Below are 16,205 nucleotides of genomic sequence, written 5' to 3' on the forward strand. Positions count from 1 at the left end.
AGTGGAGGTGTATGGAGTGTTTCAGTTTCAGCAATGTTTGTGTCTATGGCTGTTGCTGTTGATGCTGCACTTCCTGCATCACACATGGCCCCTGGTGCATACTGAAAGGGCGGATTTCCTGTTTAATTTGTGTTTCAATGCCCAGTTTCACTGTGTGTTTCTTTCGTGAACCATGGCTAGTAAGAGCTCTTTTTCCCATGTTACTTAGATCAAACCTCAAACCACCGAGCCTTGTAATGAATACTACTGTCTTTTCCAATCCAGTCCTTGAAGTTTGGATTTTTGAGCCCGTCAGAATTTTCTTGCTACTCATGATTGTTTAACTGTTGCTTATCTGTTGTATTTAAAGAGTCTATCACCAGTCCACAAGCCTGTCATCTACGATCTACTGATCTAAAAAGGGAATACCATGCAATACCCAACTCAAGACTTAAATTACCTTTGTTAAGAAAGCAAGAAAAGTGAGCGATCTTAATGTTAGTATCCGGTGACAGGAAGAGCCTGTAAAAGGAAATACAACATATAAAAAGCACATTTAGTAGATATATCTCTACCACCAAAGACAGCTGTAAGAGAAAGAAAGAGTAATCTCTATAGGTGCTCATGAGGCAAGAGGTGCATATCCCTTTTAGCTGTCTTGCTTTGTGACTTTTAGAAACGTGACATTCATTTTAGATAAACAGCAAATGTCAGAACATAGGTCATATTATTTAAACGTATACTGTACTTTAACAATGACACTTGAACAAAAGGGGCATTCACAATTAGCAATCATACGACCATAACTGATTAGTCGTAATTTTTCCCTGAACATAACCCTAGATTTCCCTGACCATAACCCTAGATTTCCCTGCCCCTGACCATAACCCTAGATTTCCCTGCCCCTGACCATAACCCTAGATTTCCCTGACCATAACCCTAGATTTCCCTGAACATAACCCCTGATTTCCCTGACCATAACCCTAGATTTCCCTGCCCCTGACCATAACCCTAGATTTCCCTGAACATAACCCTAGATTTTCAGAGAAAAGCCGAAACTCCCTGACTTTTCTCTGACCTGTGGGAGACCTGGATTAGTCTACGTTCTCTGCTTCTTCCTTTCACATTATAATGAAGGTACATTTTAAGCACCTTCATGTAATGCATCTATTTTTGTGACTGAGATATATGTGTTCTACCTTTGTTCATGATTGACTGTGTGGCTTTGGGCACTCTTCCTATATGCAGCCTAGAACTCGCAATACCTTTGCAGTGAAGTTACTAACATCGTCCAAGTTATCCTTCACTTCATTCTGAAACTCGTAAACAGCATTTATGTTTGCTGAGACATGAGTAGAAGGATAGTCTTTTCTTAGAGTTTCGCTGTTTCTCTTGCGTAATTTTATGTAATTCTACAATCTTCTTCTATGGACCCAATTCTGGACAGGGTTATATTGTCCTTGACCGTTGTATTGTTCCCCAGATATAAACTTGCTTAGGTGAATGTATGGGCGGTGAAGCTTTATACCATGACGCTGTAATCCGGAGAAATGCCCTATAAGAGTACCTGCTACACTTGTACCACTCCGTCGATATATTACATAAAAAAATAATAAAAAAATAAGACAAACAAACGAAAAACAAAACAAAAACAAAGAAACAAATAAAAAACGTGATGATCAAAATTAAATGCTCGTGTAGCTATTAATTGTACCTTTATGACAACTGAATGTTCTGACGTTTGGTCCACTGTGAAAATGTGCTTAGAATCCTAACACATACAAGGCATGGTTAGATGTTTAGGGAAACAGAATACCGATTTGGTGTGTTCACACTAAACACGTTTAGAGACAAACATATGAAGTGAAGTATCGTCTCTCATCTATCTAATGTTCCCATTATCTAAACATGTTTACAATTTAAACACGTTAAAACATGTTTAGAATTTAAGCACATTTCAACATCTTTCAACAATCTTCTGGAATGAGTCTAGGTCAAAAGTCCCTCAGGACAATAGCCCCTCGGTACAAAGGTCCCTCAGGACAATAGCCCCTCGGTAAAAAAGTCCCTCAGAACAATAGCCCCTCGGTACAAAAGTCCCTCAGGACAATAGCCCCTCGGTAAAAAAGTCCCTCAGGACAATAGCCCCTCGGTTAAAAAGTCCCTCAGGTCAATAGCCCCTCGGTACAAAAGCACCTCAGGACAATAGCCCCTCGGTACAAAAGCCCCTCAGGACAATAGCCCCTCGGTACAAAAGTCCCTCAGGACAATAGCCCCTCGGTACAAAAGCCCCTCAGGACAAACGTTCCTCGAAAAATGACCGAAAGCCCCCCACTTTACGTATTAATGGGAAATTAAGATTAGAGACAAGAAATGATTAATGACATGAAACATTTTATTGCTTCATAATATAATGACCCTAAATAATATATAAATTAATATGTTATTAGCAAATAAGTTTAGTGAATAAGAAAGAAATATCATCAAAATACCAATTCCTTTATAGGTTGCAGACTTTCCAAGTAAACAATTATCACATTTTCTCCTTTCCTTTTGACAGGGGTACTCAAATTAGCGAAGGGCTTTTGTCCAGAGGGACTTTTGATCGAGGGGCTTTTATACCAAGGGGCTTTTGTCTTGAAGGGTTTTTGGCCGGTACCGGTCTAGAATACAAGCAGAGTTTAACATGTTTAGAATTTTAAAACGTTTAACATGAAATGTTTCTGTATAAATAAAGTGCATATTATTTACAGTTAAATATGGATAAGACGTTTATTACGTACTGAAATTAGATGTGAAAATCAGTTTAACAGGTTCTTGCATAATGTATACATATACCACCCTGAATTACAATTAACGCTCGCTGATTTAGTTGACACATGTCATCGTATCCCAATTGCGTAGATTGATGCTCATGCTGTTGATCACTGGATGTTTTTAAAGTTTGAATTTAAAATTCATTTGTAATTACTATTTTCTTATGAAACAAGGAAGTGGAATTTCGTGTAACCATAGTTGTTTGTATTGTCTCTTTTCACTTTCACACGAGAAAATTCGGAACGGCTGAAAAGTAGGTCATTGTCGGAATTGGTTCATGAGACTCAGGTTTCGGTTTGAAAGTATGCGTTCGTCACTCTGAGTGAGTTTAGTTTTACGCCGCTTTAGCAATATTCCAGTAACATCAAGACGGAGCACACCAGAAATGGGCATCACACATAGTACCCATGTGGGTAAACGAGCCCGGGTCGAGCGAACGCTTTAACTACTACGCTACCCCATCATCCCTTGTCATATTAAAACATGGTATTGGAGGTAAATGTAGTACCCAAATATATATTAAAAAAGAAACGCTTAGGCGTTTTGTATGTTTAAAAATCTATCAATTACGCATTGAGTTCAAACAATCGTCAAAATATGTAACAAAAGTGTTGCTAACATGATTTTACACAATTCCACAAGTTAAAAAATCGACTTTACCTGAAAATGTTGATTTTGATGAGATATCTTACAAGGATTAAAGAGGCATCGCCACAACGCAACAGAAATCACCTACCAGCTGAAATTGTGCGGCAAAGAACATGCACTGTCTGTCTATAAAAATCCAGATTACTGTCGGAAATCGGCATTCGTTTTGATAAGGTTTCAAGGTCAAATCACTACGCCATATCGCCATATACGCTGCGACACGGAACATCGCCATTGAGAGAATGCACGCTGGAGATTGCCAATCCTCTATTGCCAGGCGTCTGAATGTTAGTCTGGGCACGATATCACGGCTTACAGCTCGTTACAACCAAACAGGTATTGCAAATGACCCTCCTATTCAGACCTCGAGTCACCACTGTAGCCCAAGATCGGTACATCCGGGTACTACATTTGCGTGATCGTACTGCCACGGGTGAGAGCACAGCAGCCAGGGTGCCTGGACTTCGGAGGATATCCGGTCAAACTGTACGGAGCAGGTTGAGAGAGATTGGACTGAGAGCCAGGAGATCCGACGCTAGGTTCGTGCTACGTCGTCACCATGGCGCTCGGCGTCTATCTTAAATCTAAATCTCTTATCTAAAATTATCCACTTGGTTGTATGGACATTCCTTCTTCTAAACTGATGCAAAACATCATTTCCTAAAGTCTGTTTGTGGACGAGTAGTACGTGTTTGAAAATACAACATTTTCGCAACAGATTTCTGGGTCATGCGTTTCTTTTTGAATAGTATATATGTCCTTTATTTTCATTACAATTTTGTTTCCCGTTGAAATAAAGATGTAATTGTTCAATGAGAAACAATTTCGGTTTCTGTTGATCATATGATCAGGCAATCTTTCCCGCAGCCACTAATGTTTCTCAAGTTCAAACTTTTCAATGATGGTGTTTTCTTCATAAGCTCCTGCGAGCGATGTATCGTCAACAAGAAACCTTGCTGAACAATCTTATAATCTGCAATGTCATTTGCAAAACAAGACAAGTTTATTTGTGTACACACCTCAAGGCCAAAAGTACTTGCATATACAGTAAAAGATGTTTTGTGCCCCAGGGATGGTTGTACAATTACATTTGCAAGCCATTTTTATAAAAACAAGGCAAGTTTTCTGATAATTCTGTTGTTCGAGGACGATAATATATTTATATATATATTATGATTTATATAATAGATACAAAGTAAAATACATACTCAATTTGCTGTGGATCACAATTTGAATACAATAGTTGATTACAGTCAATATTAGCGCCAAACCTCAACTTATTCATCATTAATTTATGTGACTGAAATTCAAATTTGTAGAATATGGGTAATAAACCCGTATGATTAAACAGTTCGATGATATACATTTCGGTGTTTAGCAAAGCTTTTTATAAAGAAAGAGAAGTTTCTAGCGTGCCAATTTTCAAACTGTATATTAACATCTTTAGGACAACTTGCTGATGAAAGGTTTAGGGTTGCTGAAATATTGCCAAATCTAGGCATAGGATAAGGCGGTCGATAGAAGCAATATACGAACACCAGCATCCCGGTTTACCATCACCATCACAAGCTCGGGGATATCAATGAGGCTGCATACTGCATCAATAACTAACACAGTAATCGATACAGATGAAGTTGGGAACATTTCCGTCTGCTTATGGTCGTGACCAATACAAGCTTTTAACTTTGTCATTTTGCAAAGAATTTTGACAAGGTGATTGTAAAATATAAATATTATCTGTTGTTGAGGGTTTTTATCTAAACCCTGAGGGCTGTGGGCTAACCTAGTGATTAAAGGTTCGGTTCTCCATACGGATACAATGCATGAAGCCCATTTCTGGTGTCCCCCGCCGTGAAATTGCTGTAATTTGGCTAAACTCACTCACCCATTCATTGTGAACTAGCGATGCGCGTCTGACAGGCACTAGCAAACCCAAGATGGTATGGATCGATCCAATTTTATTTAATGGAGTACATCAAATATTTCTTCTATATGTGCAAATGTTCTTGACAATATGTACATCCTGTTTAAATCCTGTTATGATTCATTAAATAAGCATTTAACCTTTCTACCTTTTCCAAATCCGGTGGGTTGTCTGCTAAGTTTTGTGAGTGATGTGAGTGAGCGAGTTTAGTTTTACGCCGCACTCAGCAATATTCCAGCTATATGGTGGCGGTCTGTAAATAATCGAGTCTGGACCAGACAATCCAGTTACACCATTAGCCACACAGCAACAGCATGAATATCGATCTGCGCAATTGGGAACCGATGACATGTGTCAACCAAGTCAGTGAGCCTGACCACCCAATCCCTTTAGTCGCCTCTTACGACAAGCATGGGTTGCTGAAGATCAATATTCTAACCCGGATCACCACGGGCTGCTAAGGTTTGTGTGACTGCAAGGATAGCAGTGCTCCAGGTTCTAACAGTATAACATAGTGATGTCCAATATGAAGTTTTATTTTCTGCAGGTAATTCTAAAAGTCGGTCATTTGCATAACAATGTTCTTTAGCATGTCATTTCACTTATTAACTTTAGTATGTTGTGTCTTGTTGGCTGAATGCTCATGCTGTTGATCCCTGGATTGTCTGGTCCAGACTCGACTATTTACAGACCGCCGCCATATAGCTTGAATATTGCTGAGTGCGGCGTACATCTAATCTCACTCACTCACTCTTGTTGGCTGAAGTATCTGTAATACATTCGCTCTTCTTGTTCTTTACATATGCATCACTTATTTTGGCATTTTCTGGTCTTTGTGAGTATTCGATTTTTCGCAATCACCTTTGTGATGACACTACAACTCTCTTTTACATGTATAAGTACATAGGTTTCTAATTCTTTCAGTGTCACGCATAGAACTTGAGGTATTAAATGCAGAAACAATGTGGTTTCAAGTTAACTTACCACAAAAAGGTTTCTACTCTCTTGTCACTTATCGCGCACCCATCAAACCACATACATATTGGACTCCTCTAGAGTACATGATAAAATCAGCACTTGGCGTTCATCGTGACATTGTCCTAGCTGGTGACCGAAATGAATATCTTTTCAATACGAATCGTGACATGATAAGTGAAGCAACCCGAATAGCAACACATACACGCTTATCGATCCAGTTTTAGTTGTGGATGTAATTGTTCCCTATCTGGTTTACTCGATCACAGTTTCGATGTATCGGACCACAGACAAGTGTCTGAAGGCATATGAAAAATCAAAACAAGTATGGCTCTACAATGATAATTAGTGAGTGGGTGAGTTTGGTTTTACGCCGCTTTTAGCAATATTCCAGCAATATCACAGCGGGGGACACCAGAAATGGGCTTCACACATTGTACCCATGTGGGGAATCGTATCCGGGTCTTCGGCGTGACGAGCGAACGCTTTAACCACTAGGCTACCTAACCGCCCCTTATCATTTGGCAACAGAAAAATGTTAAAGCAATGTTAATGATTTGCTTGAATCACTTCATATGATTACTTCATAGACTAGGAAAATACGGCGTGACGGGTAAGCTATTACTACATGACTATATAAGTCATCGAAGCAGAAGGTATTTGTAAATAGCAGCCTTTCATTGCTGAGATACAGAAGCTGGTGTCCAACAGGGCTGAGTCTTAGGTCCCTTCATATTTATGGCTTTACACCAATAATCTCGCTGATAATCTAGAGAATTCTACTCGTCCTTTTGCAGACGATACTGCAATTGATAAATACATACGTAATCTTTTCACAAACAAATGATAGATCACATAATAAATTAGAACGTCTCGGTAACTGGACTAACGCTAGGTAATTTTAACCCAGACTAAATAACATTCATATTATTCACTCGTTATAAAACACGTAATAGGTGAGGTGAAACTGGGTTTAACGTCGTGCTGGAGAATATTTCGCTCATATGACGACGTGCATGCGTGTGTATGTGTATGTGCGGCTGCTTGTACTAGCCCAGACTTAAACTGGTTTTATAGTGCTAGCCCACTGACATACCATGCCGCAGTGAAGCATGAATACCCCACCCAGACACATTATACGACTCAGAGCCAACCAGTCCTTGTTGAACCCATTAATGCCGAGCGCCAGACAGGGACCAAGAAGTACCATATTTTAAAGTCTTTTGGTATGATGCGGTCGGGGAAACACGTAATAACAACACATCTATTACTCATACGTGAAATCGACTCATACATAAAATGGACAGCCCACGTGGATAAAATGTGTCGCTCAACGTCAAAAATGATTTGTTCGTCAAGAACCTTAAACATTTACTTGAGAGACCAACCCTGTCACAGACGTTATAAGGTCTTAATTCGAATATGCATCAGAGGTGTGGGATAAATGTAGTCCAGAAATCTTCCCAAAATTAAAAATTATATAACTGGAAGCAGCCCGGATAGTAACAGGTCTTCCAATTTTCGAGTTTATGTTTTGAGACAAGATGGCAATAATTACTTTTCAGAAGGAAGTATAACAGACTGTGTACAATTACAATATTGTTAATAACACATGCCATTGTATTTACAGTGTGCAACCAACCAAAGTATCAACAACAACTAGATATGATTTACGAAATAAGAACAATACTTATTTACCGCATGCACCAATTACTACATACCAGCATTCATTTATACTTTCTTCTCCCTAACTATGGTTACCCCCTGAAGTACGAACACCATTGTCAAATTGTAAATAGAAACAAAACCCTTTCCATATCCATAATAAATTTCTGCTAAAATCGATTGTACAATTGTGACAACACCACGATTATATATTTGTATGAGCAGTATTACAGCCGTGCGATGTTGTTTGTTAACAAAGCGAATCTGAACCATGCGAAACTATGAGAGAGCATGTATTTATGAATGACAATGAAATAGTGATGATACCGGGTGTTCAGAAGAACTATTTTCAAAGTAAACTATCTGATTCTTTCCCCAGCTCTTGTGGAAGTCCATGTGAAAACAAAACAACACTTCTTTCTTGAATGACCTAAATACTCAGTCCCCAGACAAAATCATGTTTACTCACACTGTCACTGCTGAAAGCACATGCACAATACCAAATATCATATATAGATGAAATTCAAAATAATCTCGTTTTCAAAAGCGAGCAACGCTATATATAATTGTTGTTGACCCGTCTGATCAGGCACCTGTTCAGGATACGACTACGTCGTAACGCTGTACGACCTTTTCTGACGCAGCGTCATCTAGAAAACAGTCAAGGGCAGTACCGGAATTATGTCCGTCAACCTCGGCTGTGACAGGCAGGCAGACAGATACTCACCTCATTACATAAATAGGGGATAAATAGGGGATACTAAACGACCTTCCGTGTAATACCATTTTTATTAAAATCATTACTCGCCCGTGGAAGATACTGCAGTGATATATATTTTACGTCCATATTATAGTATGACCAGAAATTATTGAGAATTTTAGGAATGGGTTTAATTGGATTTCTAGTATAAACAACCTTGACCAGATATCAAGTGCTTGGTGTCATTCAAGAGAGACAACTCCGTTAACCCTTTTTCATTAGTTTGCGAAGAGTTATCCCCATTTGTTTACTTGCTAGCAGACGACATTTTCAGTGATCCTCAGTATGGATGATTTAGAGAAGAGGAAGTTGATTTTAGAGTATTATAACAAGGACATCAGGTCAGCTAAAGTGATTTCAAGTAAAACAGGCATCCCTCTGTCCACTGTTGATCGTGTTTTGAAAATATTGCAAATGGATATGGCATTGAGCACCAGGGAAGCGCAGGTAGGCCCAGAAAATTGACTGTCGGTGACAGGAGGCGACTTGGTATTCTTGTTTCTAAAAACAAACGAAGGAGTTTAGAAAACTTAAGGCTGGATATGATTGATAGAGGAAATGTGGCTGTCTGTAAGGAGACAATTAGAACTGAGCTGCATTCAATGGGTTGGCAGAAAAGTTGAGGAATTCCATCACCGATCATGAAACCTAAACACAAGGAGCGAAGGTTGAACTGGTGCTTGCAGCATAGAAATTTTAACTGGGACAATGTGATTTTCTCAGATGAAAGTTCTGTGTGGCTGTTTCCTAATACACTGAAATTCTAGACCAAACAAACTGAAAAACCTTTGTAGCAGCGCCCAAAGTACAGTTCGAAATTTAACGTGTGGGGTGGCATATCTGTGTTAGGGGCAACGCCCCTCTGTGTATTTGAAGGGAATATGAACAGTGAGCGGTACACAGATATTCTCGAGGGACATTTACTTCTATCTGCTCACGTGTTCTATGGAAATTTTTGGATTTTCCAGCAGGACAACGACCCAAAACATCGTTCAAAGCATTCACAGGCCTGGTTTCGGACCCAAAATATGACCTTATCAGATTGGCCAAGCTATAGCCCTGACCTAAATCCAATAGAAAATGTTTGGGGACTTATGAAGGAAAGTGTCAATAAGAAAAATCTGACAAATATTGCTAAAATGAAAGAAGAGGTGGTCCGATATTGGGACAGCATGGACCACGACTTTCTAACTTCTTTGATCAGTAGTATGCCCCGCCGCTTTGAAGCCTGCATTGCTGCCCATGGTGACTTGACAAAATACTAACTGTTCACCTGACTTTGAACCTGGAGTTATGTTCTGCTGATCTTCACATTTAATACGTGAGTAATGAGTGAACAAAATAAAAAAATTACAATCTTTAAATTCTCCATAATTTCTGGTTGTACTGTACACTAATGTAACACCGCTAGCCGTGTGACGTCATAATGGTTTACAGCTGTGACGTCACAATGCTAATGCCTCTGTCTCAATGGTATTATACCTTGCTCGACTCGCGACTCGACTCTGTAGGCAGTTTCTATCAATTTATGTTAGAGAGTAATAAACAGAGTACTAAAGTCGCTTCTGAGAAATACCATTTCTATTACACTCGTGAAAGATTTAGTATCAAACTCGCTTTCGCTCGTTAGATACCAAATCATTAACTCGTTAATAGAAATGGCATTACATGGAAGGTCGTTTAGCATCCTCTATTTCTATTCACACTATACGGTGACAATAAAATAGGTAAAGAGCCACTCTCAATAGGGTTACGGGAGACATGAAATGATTATATTATATTATGTTTGGGATGAAATGGAACGACATCCACGCCGTGCACCAAATCCGTCTCACAGGGTTCGTGATTGGGCAGCACATTTGCAGAGAATATGACAAGGTATTCCACAAGCCTTCCATGTCCATTTGGTAGAATCTATGCGTCAGTGATGCACTTCTGTCGTCGCTGGTCATGGTGGGCATACCCGTTATTGAGTTTGTTACATTGTTGCTTGACCCCTGCCCCGCATTTGGACTCGTAACGTCAATGGACATTAAACACGCTGTTCTGATATCAGTATCCACTTATTACGGTTTACAAGGAAACTTTTCATAGTTGTTACATTTTCACATTCAGAAAGCATTTTAACAATGCACCGTTTCTTTTCGTGGCTAGTATATATGAGATACCTATACAATATTTACAATATACGTTTGGACGCGTTCTGCCTTGTGTCCTTTGGTGCTGTACTAGTAAGTGTGCGTATCCGTGAAATTGAATGTATTATCAACCGTGTTTGTTCATATTGAACGCGTTTCGCTTGAAAATTAACACGCCCACCATCTTACAGAGTTGAAAACGCAAGTAGAAAAACCATAGTAGAAAACATGATGTCATAGACTGTTATATTTACAATGTTTCTCTTCCTAATGGCGTTTTTTAAGAGTGGGACAAAGAGACGTGGAATGAGACTGTTATGAAACGCTTATGTCATTTAAGTACATTGATTTTATTACTTGTTGGTGCTTAACGTCGCCGTCAGCAATATACCAGGTATAGCAGGCAGTCTGTAAATATGCTCCTGATTATTGTTGTAGGAGGAGAAAGGTGGGACCTGGGTCGTCAGGTGCTTATTTTGTCAATAACTTGGTCGTATGGTGCTCCTTTAACGAAGCAACCTTTACTAAGGTTAACCTTAACTCCCATTCTTTAACATTGCACTAAGGTTACCTTAGTGACTTACGATCACATTAGAGGGCGGTGGGGTAGCCTAATGGTTAAAGTGTTGGCTCGTCACGCCGACGACCCAGGTTCGAATCCCCACATGGGCACAATGTGTGAAGCCCATTTCTGGTGTCCCCCGCCGTGATATTGCTGGAATATTGCTAAAAGCGGCGTAAAACCAAACTCAGTCAGTCAGTCAGTACGATCACATTAGTGCTTTGTGAAAGGTGGCCCTGGTCCACACTAAATTATTTAGAAGCTACCGTCATACAGGTGGAATATTGTTGAGTGCGGAAGTAACGGGAGACCCAACAGCGGGTGATATACATAACCTCAAAAATGAAACGCGCAAGTAAAAAATAAGGAAATGGACATGAGATAGCAGGATTTGGTCGATGTAGCGATTTGTTGTAAGATTACCTTGAACCATCACTACCCGTGTAGGGCATGGCTCCCCACACCATGACCTTTCCTCCACCAAATCTGTTCACCTGTCAACGCAGTTCGGAGCAAAACATTCGTGTCGACGTCGATAGACACGTTGTCTCCCATCCCGTCGTTGCAGGAGGAACCACACTTATCTCCATTTCCCCAGGCTCCATGCCTGTACCATTGTTGGTGTAGTCGTGTCAGGACAGGTCCCACTTTTGGTCGATATGCTCGAATTCCCACTTCTCTCAGACGATTTCTGATGGTCTGGTCAGAAATTCGTCGAAGACCAGGCACCTGTCCTGCAGTGTTCGTTGATGTAGCAAATCGGTGACGTAGGTGAAACACCCGGATGAATCGGTCCCGAGCTGGAGTGGTCACTTTTGAGCCTCACTTCTGGGACGATCTTGGGCCGAATTGAAGCGGGTATATCGATGCCATAATCGAGATATGATGCTGTGGTGGACGTTGAAGTGTCTTGCAACGGCAGACTGCCACTACCCTGCACCCAAACGTCCAATGGCGATATTACGGTCAGTAGTCTTCAATCTTGGCATGAATGATGAATTTGGTTTGGCCTTTAATAGTCGATGTCTCTACTAATGTTTCCGACATATTGCACGTGCATTACGTGGAAAACGTTTTCTGCATGCACTTTTTATGCATCGTTTTTATTTTTTATGACACACGTTTACAAACACATTTTGGGGTGCGTTTGCGCACAATGCATAACAACCACGGCATTATTGAAGGGATTCAAACATAGGAATTGTCTTAATGACGATTGCTGTCAAAATAAATCAAAATCAACCTCTGAAAACACTTATCTGTTTCCTTTTTTGAATAGTGTTCAACTAAACTTAGTTTTAGATATTAATGAATGCTTTTATTGAGGAGACTAGTTCTAGATGCCGTTTCCACATCGGTACTGCTAGTATGCAAGTCGGAGACATTCCTGGAGATATAAACACAGTGTTTAATATGTATAGCTGCCTTTTGTTTTTGCCTGTGGTTAAAAGACTACTTGGGGGACATTACCTTAAAGGAATGACGTATGAGTGAGTGAGTTTAGTTTTACGCCGCACTCAGCAAAAGTCCAGCTACATGGCGGCGATCTGTAAATAATCTGGACCAGACAATCCAGTGATCAACAGCATGAGCATCGATCTGCGCAATTGGGAACCGATGACATGTGTCAACCGACTCAGCGAGCCTGACTACCCGATCCCGTTAGTCGCCTCTTACGACAAACATGGGTTACTGAAGATCAATTCTAACCCGGACCTTCACGGGTGAATGACGTACGAGAATGACATTACACATCATAGTTAGATGCACTTACACACACCAGCACCTCTGTCTTCCACTGCCCTACAGTTTATATCCACACATAGATTTACCCAAACATTCATAGCAGCCGTACACATCAAATGCCCTTCACATTCATTGTGTCCCACACAACCACATACTCTACATCCACAGTACCTCTACACCCTCTATACCCTACATCCCCTTGTCATCTCATAGCTCTTACGTAGGTTTACCCAGACTTCTTGAAACTGACCCATCTCAAAACGTGTCGAACCGTCAAGCCGGTCATGCTCATGTACACAAAGGCGAAAACTTGATTAATCTTTTGAAAGTGGAGGAAAGTCGGAAGTAATACAGATTTCAAAAACTGTAACACATATTAGCTTAAAGGTCAGCCTGTGTGGTCAACATGACGTTAATTCACTCAGTAATACATCCCAGACGCGGGGAAAGATCTGGGCACATTGCAAGCAATGGCTTTGTATGGATGCTGTGTTGCTGGGGACAAATCTGTATGGAAGTATCAGGGTAACTTTGGCTTGCCGTCCATTTTGACGTCGCCAGAGACGACCATGCCAGGGTAAGTTAAAGTGAATGGGGACTCATCTGCAAACATGGTACGTGTCCAGCGGCAATTACCCAATTTTCGACGTTTATGTACAATAACGGACGTCCGTTGGCAATATGACGTTAAGAGCTGACTCAAAACGGACGTCGGAAATCGTGAGCCGTGAGACCCGGGAATACCATGATGAAGTTTGCTGCAATGTGAGCGATGTCTCAACGTGAGACAGTCAGTAAGTCATACGCCGCTTTTAAGCCATATTCCAGCAAGTTTCACGGCTGCAGAAATGGGCTTCACACAGTGTACCCATGTGGATAATCTCGATCGGCGTGTGAGTTGACCTTGACCGCTCTAGAAGGGGGTGATCCTTAACATCATGGGTATGCCAAAATTGTCAGTTTCCAGCAGATGTCCGGCATTTTGCAGACGCCGCATGGCTAGTTCACAATGAATGAGTGAGTGAGTTTGGTTTTACGCCGCTTAAAGCAATATTCCAGCAATATCACGGCGGGAGACACCAGAAATGGGCTTCACACATTGTATCCGTGTGGGTAATCGAACCCGGGTCTTCCACGTGACGAGCGAACACTTTATCCACTATCCCACTAAAAACAATGAATGGAATTTAATGAAGGACAACTGTACAATAAGCAGAAATTGGGGTCCACAGAGATTATTCGACCTTCCTTGAAAGTATCAACATCAGGAATAACACCCAACTCTCCATGTATTTTGGGTTTAAGTTAAATATTCTTGCATAGGAAGTTTGTCGCTAACACTTATATTCTTTCTCATATTTAGTATTGAAATATTTATTTCAAGATACCTTGCTTGTTTGTAAGAGTATTAAAGACCATTATCTTGTACAAACTGTGCCCTACAATTTTCTTTCCGTTCCAGTTAATACCCTTTACATTCACATTAATACCCTATATATTTCCATCTTCTTAAATTAAAGTTATTTTTAAGTCGACCCACGCCAATCGTTCAAGCGACAACAACAGTTAAATAATCTGAGAAAGAAGAAGATAATTTTATTCAGGTCTCAATTTGCCCGACATAAAGCATGGAAGACGTAAACAGCACACAGAAACAACAGTCATGCAATATTTCAGTTTACATATTTGTTTTCAGTGACGGCCGGCTGATGACATACGGCACATCAAGGAATTGATTGGTTCTCAAACATTGATGTTGTCTGCGTAGTTTTCAAGCACTGTGGCACACGAAACAGTTGCAGCATAGGCGGATCCAGGGGGTTGCAGGGTGCGCCCCTTTTGTCCTGTAAGGTATTAATTGACCATTGAAACTCTCGTGAAAACGGATGAAAATGAACTGTGCACGCCACCCCCCACACCCACCCCACGCACCCTTTCTCAAAAAGTTGTATCCGCCCCTGTGCAGTACTGTCTTTGCTGGTTGTTGGACACCATAGCGTGCATTCGCAGGAATAAAGAAAACTCATCAAAGTACCGAGTCATGAGTTAAGCAATCACAGAAATCAATTTAAAGAAAATGACCGTATTCCACTTGCGTAGATCGATGCTCATGCTGTTGATCACTAGAGACTCGATTATATACATACCGCTGCCATATAGCTGGGAGAACGGCGTTAAACAACAAACAAAATGAGTCAACCTATCTCAGTATTGTAAGAATTTAGAAAGTACGGTTATTGAATAGTATTGGTGGAACGAGGATACGAACCTACTACATGTAAGGTCAACAGGTCCCCGCCCCGATTCTATCATCTGGTAAAAGGAAGCGCCTCATCGTCTTGCTGGTTGCTGAGCTAAGGGACTAATAGACGGCTGTGTTCTTTAAGGTCGTGAGTTTTAATTAACGTAAATGCTTTGAGTTTGAGTGACTTTCACGACCTGACAACCCAAGAGGGGTAGTGATGGACAACAATTACAAACCAGAAACTTTAACGGTAGTGACAAGCAGCGTGAAGGTAAAAATGTAAGAAAAACTTCCCTGTATGAACATTGTGAAGTTGTTCCCACGGCAAGGCCTCAGATAACATAACCATTATATGGTAAACGTCACTGTTTGATCAAAGAGCTTAATTGGTATGAGTGACACATCGAGTAATGCCACATATAAGGCCAGTATGTACACATGAGGAAGAAATCTGTCAAAACCATTTCATTACTATGAACATTTGACTTCACGCTAATATCTGCGAACATGTCCATTCCTTTTTCTACTGGATTCCAGAGCTCCACAAAAATTGATTCAAGGAGAGATGTATTGTTGAGTCCACATTCTCCAAGTCCAAGTCTCAAAGATTAATCATAATCCTCAATACCATCAATCCACACAAGCGGAGTCATGTAGATTCTCAAAACTCAAAGGACTGACTGACTGAGTTTAGTTTTACGCCGCTTTTAGCAATATTCCAGAAATATCACGCCGGGGGACACCAG

The 16,205-nt window shown here is 40.5% G+C and overlaps 1 long non-coding RNA gene across 1 annotated transcript in view; it reads right to left on the reverse strand.

The window, feature by feature from the left end:
* LOC124264113 overlaps window positions 1-16,205 on the reverse strand; it is a 47,662-nt gene that overhangs the window by 1,973 nt on the left and 29,484 nt on the right. The window contains exon 2 of the long non-coding RNA XR_006895056.1: window positions 440-501. This is a non-coding gene — a long non-coding RNA (uncharacterized LOC124264113). The remainder of the gene's footprint in view (window positions 1-439; window positions 502-16,205) is intronic.

This window comes from Haliotis rubra, unplaced genomic scaffold, assembly GCF_003918875.1.
Source record: "Haliotis rubra isolate DU_JTF1 unplaced genomic scaffold, ASM391887v1 Scf91, whole genome shotgun sequence".
In the NCBI taxonomy this organism is placed as follows: domain Eukaryota; kingdom Metazoa; phylum Mollusca; class Gastropoda; order Lepetellida; family Haliotidae; genus Haliotis; species Haliotis rubra.